Source organism: Staurois parvus, unplaced genomic scaffold (assembly GCF_062004578.1).
Source record: "Staurois parvus isolate SC_StPar_1 unplaced genomic scaffold, SC_StPar_1.0 ptg000034l, whole genome shotgun sequence".
NCBI classification, from domain to species: Eukaryota; Metazoa; Chordata; class Amphibia; order Anura; family Ranidae; genus Staurois; species Staurois parvus.
In genome coordinates, this window is record NW_028317830.1 from 965,748 (window position 1) to 976,353 (window position 10,606).

Consider the following 10,606-nt stretch of genomic DNA (forward strand, 5'->3'; position numbering starts at 1 on the left):
CTGAGGATGGACGTTGGCGCACAAAGGCAGAGACCAACTGACTACATAGGTGGTTTTTATAGTACGTTATTTTGGCCTCCCTCTCAGCAGGTGTGAAAAAGGCCACCATTTTTGAACGGTAGCGAGGGTCCAACAAGGTGGACAGCCAAAAGTCATCCCTCTGTCTGATGGTTATTATTCGGCTGTCGCTACGCAAGCAACCGAGCATGCTAAGGGCCATTTGTGCCAAGGAATGCGAGGGACTCCCTGCCTCCATCTCCACAGCATACTGCCACGGTGCGTCTGGGTCCTCTGTCTCCTCCTCCTCCTCCTCTACCAGATGCTCCTGCTCCTCCACTCCTGTCCGCTGAGTAGAAAAACCACCCATTTCACTCAATAATTCCTGAGCACAAATGTCCTCCTCTACCTCCTCCTCTTCTTCCTGTCCTGCCCCCACAGGGGTCATGTGGCGTTGAGATCTGTGCGCCACGTCTACCGCACCCTGACCAGCCATTGTTAACAGCATTTGTTCAAGGACGTGCAACAGAGGAATGACGTCGTTCATCCCATAGTCCTGCCGACTCACGAATAGCGTGGCCTCCTCAAAGGGCCTGAGCAAGCGGCAGGTGTCACGCATGAGCTGCCAATGGCTGACATCGAAGTTACACAGGGGAGTACCTTTATCCGCTTGTAACATCAGGAAATCGGTGATGGCCTTTCGCTGCTCGTAAAGGCGGTCTAACATGTGTAGGGTTGAATTCCACCTTGTTGCAACGTCGCAGATCAGGCGATGATGTGGAATTCCGTTTTGCCGCTGCAGCTCAAGGAGGGTGTGCTTTGCGGTGTAGGAATGGCTGAAATGCATGCAAAGTTTACGTGACATTTTAAGGATGTCTTGCAGTGGGATGGTGGATTTTAGGAACCGCTTGACAACCAGATTGAACACGTGAGCCATGCATGGCGCATGGCACAACCTTCCTTGACGCAGAGCAGACACCATGTTCTTTCCGTTGTCGGTCAACATGGTTCCGATTTTCAGTTTGCGCGGAGACAGCCATCTGTCGATTTCTCTGTTCATTACACTCAGAAGTTCCTCCCCTGTGTGACTACGTTCGCCTGGACCTGGCAGCAGCATGAGGAGGCGGTATAGGGGCCTATGGCAGATTAGGGGTCTGGCAGCAGCTATGGGAGGCCCGTAATCTGCCAGCACCCTATGTCAAAAAATTCAACACACCAGCAGTGTGTGAGGAGACCTGAAAGTGGCACATGGCAGAGTGTGGCGATGGAGACAGCAGCAATGGGAGGCCGAACAGGGACCCATGACAGACTCTGGACCTGGCAGCAGCATGAGGAGGCGGTATATAGGGGCCCATGGCAGATTAGGGGCCTGGCAGCAGCTATGGGAGGCCCGTAATCTGCCAGCACCCTATGTCAAAAAATTCTACACACCAGCAGTGTGAGGAGACCTGAAAGTGGCACATGGCATGAGAGACTGTGGACCTGGCAGCAGCATGAGGAGGCGGTATAGGGGCCCATGGCAGATTAGGGGCCTGGCAGCAGCTATGGGAGGCCCGTAATCTGCCAGCACCCTATGTCAAAAAATTCTACACACCAGCAGTGTGTGAGGAGACCTGAAAGTGGCACATGGCAGAGTGTGGCGATGGAGACAGCAGCAATGGGAGGCCGTACAGGGACCCATGAGAGACTTTGGACTTGGCAGCAGCATGAGGAGGCGGTATATAGGGGCCCATGGCAGATTAGGGGCCTGGCAGCAGCTATGGGAGGCCCGTAATCTGCCAGCACCCTATGTCAAAAAATTCTACACACCAGCAGTGTGTGAGGAGACCTGAAAGTGGCACATGGCAGAGTGTGGCGATGGAGACAGCAGCAATGGGAGGCCGTACAGGGACCCATGAGAGACTTTGGACCTGGCAGCAGCATGAGGAGGCGGTATATAGGGGCCCATGGCAGATTAGGGGCCTGGCAGCAGCTATGGGAGGCCCGTAATCTGCCAGCACCCTATGTCAAAAAATTCAACACACCAGCAGTGTGAGGAGACCTGAAAGTGGCACATGGCATGAGAGACTGTGGACCTGGCAGCAGCATGAGGAGGCGGTATAGGGGCCCATGGCAGATCAGGGGCCTGGCAGCAGCTATGGGAGGCCCGTAATCTGCCAGCACCCTATGTCAAAAAATTCAACACACCAGCAGTGTGTGAGGAGACCTGAAAGTGGCACATATCAGAGTGTGGCGATGGAGACAACCCACCGACTGTTTTGCTCGCTGCCAAGCTGCCACCCTCTTCTCCTGATGATGCGGAAGCAATAGCCTGATGACGACGAGGCTGCCAAGTGCGATCAGCCTCATCATCATCAATTAGGGTCTCCGCCTCACTACTAGCCCCCTCGGCTGCGTGTGGGTCAGGAGACAGACCTGTCTCTACACCGGCTACCGAGCCACTCTCCTCGCCACTACTTCTTCGCCTGGCTGCTGAAGAGGCGGATGTCTCCCCCCGTTCCTGACCGCCCTCTGTTAGCTCTTCCTCACTGTACTGGATGACACCGGGAGCACTAGCCTCTGGCTGCGAATAGTGCTGCCTCGACCCCTTCCTCTGCTGCCACGTCTGCTCGCTCCTAAAACATTGCCTCCTCTGCCACTCCTCTGCATGTTGTCTGACATACTCTTTAATTAAACGATTCTGTGTCCCTGAGTAACAATTCTGTGGCCCTAAGTAACGGTTCTGTGTCCCTGAGTAACAATTCTGTGTCTGTGCGAGTAACAATTCTGTGGCCCTAAGTAACAGTTCTGTGGCCCTCAGTAACAATTATGTGTCCCTAAGTAACGGTTCTGTGGCCCTCAGTAACAATTCTGTGTCCCTGTGTAACAATTCTGTGTCTGTGCGAGTAACAATTCTGTGGCCCTAAGTAACAGTTCTGTGGCCCTCAGTAACAGTTCTGTGTCCCTGAGTAACAATTCTGTGTCTGTGCGAGTAACAATTCTGTGGCCCTAAGTAACAGTTCTGTGGCCCTCAGTAACAGTTCTGTGTCCCTGAGTAACAATTCTGTGTCTGTGCGAGTAACAATTCTGTGGCCCTAAGTAACAGTTCTGTGGCCCTCAGTAACAATTCTGTGTCCCTGAGTAACAATTCTGTGGCCCTAAGTAACGGTTCTGTGGCCCTCAGTAACAATTCTGTGTCCCTGAGTAACGTTTCTGTGGCCCTAAGTAACAATTCTGTGGCCCTCAGTAACAATTCTGTGTCTGTCCCTGAGTAACAATTCTGTGGCCCTAACTAACGTTTCTGTGGCCCTAAGTAACAGTTCTGTGGCCCTCAGTAACAGTTCTGTGTCCCTGAGTAACAATTCTGTGTCTGTGCGAGTAACAATTCTGTGGCCCTAAGTAACAGTTCTGTTGCCCTCAGTAACAATTCTGTGGCCCTAAGTAACGGTTCTGTGGCCCTCAGTAACAATTCTGTGTCCCTGTGTAATAATTCTGTGTCTGTGCGAGTAACAATTCTGTGGCCCTAAGTAACAGTTCTGTGGCCCTCAGTAACAGTTCTGTGTCCCTGAGTAACAATTCTGTGTCTGTGCGAGTAACAATTCTGTGGCCCTAAGTAACGGTTCTGTGGCCCTCAGTAACAGTTCTGTGTCCCTGTGTAACAATTCTGTGTCTGTGCGAGTAACAATTCTGTGGCCCTAAGTAACAGTTCTGTGACCCTCAGTAACAATTCTGTGTCCCTGATTAACGTTTCTGTGGCCCCAAGTAACAGTTCTGTGGCCCTCAGTAACAATTCTGTGTCTGTGCGAGTAACAATTCTGTGGCCCTAACAGTTCTGTGGCCCTCAGTAACAATTCTGTGTCCCTGATTAACGTTTCTGTGGCCCCAAGTAACAGTTCTGTGGCCCTCAGTAACAATTTTGTGTCTGTGCGAGTAACAATTCTGTGTCTGTGCGAGTAACAATTCTGTGGCCCTAACAGTTCTGTGGCCCTCAGTAACAATTCTGTGTCCCTGATTAACGTTTCTGTGGCCCCAAGTAACAGTTCTGTGGCCCTCAGTAACAATTCTGTGTCTGTGCGAGTAACAATTCTGTGTCTGTGCGAGTAACAATTCTGTGGCCCTAAGTAACAGTTCTGTGGCCCTCAGTAACAATTCTGTGTCCCTGATTAACGTTTCTGTGGCCCCAAGTAACAGTTCTGTGGCCCTCAGTAACAATTCTGTGTCTGTGCGAGTAACAATTCTGTGTCTGTGCGAGTAACAGTTCTGTGGCCCTAAGTAACAGTTCTGTGGCCCTCAGTAACAGTTCTGTGTCCCTGAGTAACAAATCTGTGTCTGTGCGAGTAACAATTCTGTGGCCCTAAGTAATGGTTCTGTGGCCCTCAGTAACAGTTCTGTGTCCCTGTGTAACAATTCTGTGTCTGTGGGAGTAACAATTCTGTGGCCCTAAGTAACAGTTATGTGTCCCTCAGTAACAATTCTGTGTCTGTGCGAGTAACAATTCTGTGGCCCTAAGTAACAGTTCTGTGGCCCTCAGTAACAATTCTGTGTCTGTGCGAGTAACAATTCTGTGACCCTAAGTAACAGTTCTGTGGCCCTCAGTAACAATTCTGTGTCTGTCCCTGAGTAACAATTCTGTGGCCCTAACTAAAGTTTCTGTGGCCCTAAGTAACAATTCTCTGGCACTCAGTAACAATTCTGTCTGTCCCTGAGTAACAATTCTGTGGCCCTAATAACGTTTCTGTGGCCCTAAGTAACAATTCTCTGGCACTGGGTAACAATTCTGTCTGTCCCTGAGTATGAATTCTGTGGCCCTAACTAGCGTTTCTTTGTCCCTAAGTAACGATTCTGTGGCCCTCATTAACAAGTCTGTGTCCCTGAGTAATAGTTCTCTGTCCCTAAGTATCGTTTCTCTGTCCCCAAGTATCGTTTCTGTGGCCCTAACTCTGTCCCTAATACAGAGCGGTCTGCCTCTGTTCAATGACTGCAGGCAAATGAAGAATTCCAAAATGGCCGCTATTTATAGCTCGACCATTACACAGTGCTAGCTGGCTGGCTGCTGATTGGCTGATGCGATCACATGTCGTTGAGGAATGCATTATGGGTCAGCGCGCCTTGTCTGCGCGCCTTCCCAGACATCCCCGCTCCGTCGCCGCACATGTCAGCCGCCATTTTCGGAAAAATTTCGATTCGCGCGTCCGAATTAGGCTATTTTTCGGATTCGGCTCGAATTCCACTTCGGCTACTTTGATTCGCTCATCTCTAATTATTATTATACAGGATATATATGGCACCAACAGTTTGCTCAGCACTTTACAATACAAAGGGAGACAATACAGCAACAATACAGTTCAATACAAGAGGGTTAGGAGGGCCTGATCCTGGGAGCTTACAATCTAAGATTCAGTCAGATTTCATGGAGTTCTTCTATTTGATTGTATAATGCCCATATAGCCCTTTTCAGTGTCTTCTGCTGGTTCTAGGAAGCCCAAGATACAGGAAGACGCTTTATAGTTCTTTAGGTTTTTGTCATAGGATGTGGTGTACAGAAAGGGCAAAAGCCTAAAATGCTATAATGAAGATTTTTGAAAATTTTGTTTTATTCTAGAGTTTGTTGTAGCTCTGGATGTACCCGTAGCTTGTATGACAAAGTGTTTGAAGATTTTAGTGTTTCGTAGAAGAAGCACAATGAGTAAATACACTACAAATTGTGTTTTACATTGTTACATGTGTGCAGACACTGAAATATATTAGCCTCAGTCATAGATCCCCCATCCTCCACTGCCCATCCTCCCTCAATGATTCTTGTGAGGCTTCCAGGGGCAATTCAAGGGGAAGGAGACTCAGTCCTAGTGTCCCCTCCCCTCTCTATGGTCAATGTGCGGCTTCCATGGACAGTTCAGGAGGAGGGCCTAAGTCCTCAGGTCCCTTGCTCTCTCATTCATGTGAGGCTCCCAGGGACAGGTTAGACCGCACTAGGTCCCCATAGCATCTATATATAGGCATGACAACCATTGGAGGGTGCTGTGTTCTGAGAGGCCCCCTTCAGACTGCACCAGGGCCCCATAGCTTCTATATAAGGACAGTCAGGGCAACCATCAGGTGTTATAGCCCATAAAGATGTAGGGGGCCCGGGCATCCTGAGGGGCCTGGGCCCCATGTGGGTCTCCCAGTACCTCCGTCCCGATGACCTGTGTTGAATCCTGGTACAAGTTCTGGTACTGAGATCCAGTAACTGGCCTGACAGGGGTGTGCTAGCATGGGCACTTGGGACACCTGCCCCAAATCTCTTACATGGTGCCTGGGGTCCCACATGCGGCAATCGCTTCTCAGTGGCAGCTGAATCCAGCATCTCTGCTCAATAACAGAGCACACAGAGCTTGCAGAGAATCTCCTCCTTCCTCCTCACCTCCAAATTTCTCTGGTATACAGACAGGAGGAGTAGGAGCCGGGGTGAGGTACTGCTAGTATTATTATTATACAGGATTTATACAGCGCCAACAGTTTACGCAGCACTTTACAACATGAGGGCAGACAGTACAATTACAATACAAATGAATACAGGAGGACTCAGAGGGCCCGGCTCGTTGGAGCTTACAATCTAAGAGGGAGGGGTCGAGAGATACAAAAGGTCATACCTGTGGGGGACGGCATGAGACAAAATACATGTACAGTTACATGTACTGCTAGAGCCGAGCTGATCTGAGACCTGTGTATGGTTTATGGATACAGAGGAGGGGGACACAATGACAGCGAGGGGGGCGCAGGTAACAAGGATGCACACATGTGATGAGGGTGGTAAGAGGAAATATGCTGGGGGGTGTTTTCAGAGGGCAGAGGACTTGGTGGATTACAAATCCACCCCCCCACCACCACCACAAGTCCAAAGCACCCCCAGCACATATCCTCTTACCACCCATCTCCCCCAAATCAAAGAGATGCCACCTGCCACAAAAGGGGAAATGGGCATGGGACATGTGAGAAGGTTCCCTATCTGTCCTCATCCCACTGGTCCCCCACTGTCCTAATCTCAGGGGTCCCTGTCTGTTCTCATCATAGAGGTCACTCTCTGTCCTTATCTCAGGGGCCCCTCTCTGTCCTCATACCAGGGGTCCTTGTATGTCCTTCTCCCAGGGGTCTTTTTCTGCCCCATCCCAGGTATCCCTCTTTGTCCTCATTCAAAGGGTCCTTCTCAGCTCCATCCTAGGTGTCCCTTTCTGTCCTCATCTCAGGGGTCTCACTCTGCCCCATCCCAGGGGTCACTCCCTGTCTCCATTCCAGGAGTTCCTCTCTGCTCCATCCCAGGTATCCCTCTCTGTCCTCATCTCAGGGGTCCCACTCTGTCCCCATCCAGTGGTCCCACTCTGTCCCCATCTAGGGGTCCCACTCTGTCTCCATCCCAGGGGTCTTCCTCTGTCCTCCCTAAAGAATTGAATAAAGATTGCAGTTACCTCCCTTTGTTTTCCAGGATCTCTGCTATCAGAAAATATTTAGTGTTTTTGGAGTTTTAGCTTATCTTAAGGCCTAAAATGTACATTTTTAACATGTGTGCAAAAAATACTCTGGTCACAAAAGGCTAAAAAGACCCCACAGTGCCAGATCTTCTACAGCTTTTGCCTATCATAAAGATCATTGTAAAGTGAAAGCACATTGTGTCAGCGACCGACTGGCGATAGCCTCTAGCAGCCCACTGGCCGGAATTCCCCAGGGCGCGGAGTCTAAGCCACAGTCTGCTGGTTCACCAGAGCCCCTGATGGTGGGGATGGACTTGAAGCAGCCTGAGACCAGGTCGCGACCCCCAAGGAACACCAGCTGTGGTAGAGGCGGACGCCAATGGCGTAGAGCAGGTGAGAGCCAGACGTGAAGAGGTATGCGTGGTCAGACGGGCCGGGTCAGTACAGCGGAGCAGACAGTGCAGAGCAGCAGGCAGAAGAATAACGGGTCACAAGCCGGGTTCAGTAATGGGAGATCAGGCAATCGGGAACAGGTAGAGAATAGTCAGGACGTAGCCAGGGGTCAGAGCAGGAGAAGGCAGCAGTATCAGGGCAGGCTTGGGTCGGCAACAAGGTATCAGGAACACAGGATTAACCAGGAACACAGGAACAGGACAAGACCAGAAGGCGATTTGGAGATGCACAGGGCAGGTTTAAATAGGCCGCCCTGTGCTCTCATTGGTGCGGCCGCGATCGCTAGTGCGCATGCGCGGCCGCCGCCGCGATCGCCTAGGATTCAGTGCTCGCTGGATCGGACGAGTCGGCGCTCTGCGCATGCGTGCACTGCCGAGGCGCCGGGATCCCTGACACATTGTCTGTAAAGTTCGATAGTGATGTTCAATAGAAGAATACAATGTATGTTTGGAAACAGCTCCAACACTAACAATGTACACTGTCTGCATTATTTGCATGTAAAACAGTTGCGTAAATGGCTAAAATTTGAATATATGGAAAATCAGGTATTTGTTGGACATCTGCCATCTGGATGGAAGCAATTTCTTCAGTTGTAGGAGAGCAATAGCCGGTCCGTTCAATGATCTGAAGATACCAGAGAATACTTTTATTTAGAGAACGGAGCAGTACCGGGGGGGGGGGGGGGATCATTAATAACAAGATTTCTTTGGTTTGAAGAACTTCTAAAGAAAGGTCATCACCTAGCCATGGATCCAGGGGCTGGGATTTCATTCACTGCAATCATCTTAGCAGTATGTATTGGGATATTTGCTGGCCTCCACATCGTATTTACTATCTTAAAAGACATCTTTAATGGACAAAGTATGAGTAGTGGAGATAAGATAATATTCTCTCTAAGCTGCTCCAATATGTGTCTGTTAGTAGTGCAGTTTACTTCTACTTCGTCAGCATATTTTTCCTTCACACCCAACATCTACATTGTGAACGCCATAAATGCTTTGGCATTTTATGGAAAGATGTCTTGCTCCTGGTTGACTGCATGCCTGTGCGCCTTTTATTTCATTAAAATCACCCAGGTAAAGATTTCCATCCTTTCCCTGCTGAAGAAGAAGATTGATGTCCTGATCCCATGGATGATCCTGGTCATTGAAGCCGTATGTCTCGGTGGAAGCTTCCTCAGTGAAATGACGAATGTTTCTCTCCAGGAATCAGCCAACTTCACATCCACCTTTGCACACAACACATTAGGAGATAATTATCACCCAGGAAGGACTATTTTATATATCAGTATGTTTGTATTGTTGGTGATTTCAGTGGTCATCACATCTCATACTGCGGGGTCCCTCATCCTTCATATCTGTAGGAAAGGCAGGAACATCACCCCCTCTAGCAGCACCGATAGGAAAGTACAAAGAGTGGTGAAGACAATGGTCCAGCTTTTGGCCTTTTATTTTTTCTTTTATCTGATAGTGATTGCTGCTTATTGCTTACAAAATTCTGTATCACGCTATGGAAATTTCTTTCAAGTTGCGCAGTTTATCTTCAGCCCTGTCCAGTCTATTCTTCTGATCCTTGGTAACCCAAGATATAAGGAGGACATCCGTCATACTATGTGTATGTGCAGTAGGATTTGTACACTGCCGAGGTAATTTATCTTCATCTCCATAACTGAAAATTTATGTATTATCTTTTCTACATTTTATATGGGCGGGCCAATAAAAACTGTTTGTTTTTTATTTTGACTGAGTGGAGACGAATGAGAACATTTGTCAGGCTTTCATAACTGTCCTTCACTTAGGGAGATTATCTGTTACGCCGTATCCTGATCATCATGCAAGAAGACTATTTCAGAGGGTTCACAGACAGCAATGTGAACCTGATAGAAAATCTCACCCTTACCTGCTCTTCTACTTCTGTCTGTGCCTCCATTGGGGAGATTCTTCTCACTTTCTGCCCTAGTGACCACAGAGTAAATGAGCTGAAATCTGCCTAGTGGTAACAGAAAAATCTATAAAGCCTGAAAACTTCTAACTAATACCACTCCAACCAAAATATGTGCGCTTTTGTTGAGGTAAATCTTAAAAATGTAGCTATTTTTTTTCATGTCATTATTAAATTTAAAATGTAGGTCTATAATAATAGGTACTGTAGGTAATAGTGCAATAGTGGAAGTAATAGTGTAATAAGTGCTAATAGTAGGTAAAGTACTGTTCCCATTATCAGTTGGTGGCCTCCTTTTATGTTGGATTCTCTTCCTCGCCGATTTGATGGTTCAGTCATTTAGATCTTTTCCCCGTGGTCCCTGCATCTGTCCCTTCTTACTTTGAAATGTTTGCACAATTGGTAACCTTGGGGTGTTTTCATACCTGCTACATTTTCCTCAATACCAAATAGACTGTAAATCCATGAGGAAGAGCTGCAAGAAAGTCCTGTCCAAAAGAGTGCCGACCCCTGTATTGGCCATAGTAGAGACCTCCCTAATAGAATGCAGTAGCCTCTTGTATTAACCACAGAAAAGACCTCATCCATGGAGTGCTGCCCCTTGTATCGACCAAAGTAGAGACCCACCAATGGAGCATAGTAGCCCCTTGTACTGATCCTAGAAAATACCTCCCAAATAGAGGGCATCTCCTTGTATTGACTACAGCAAAGACCTCCCCACTGGAGGGCAGCCCCTTGTATTGACCACAGCAAATACATCCCAAATGGAGTGCAGCAACCCTGTGTAT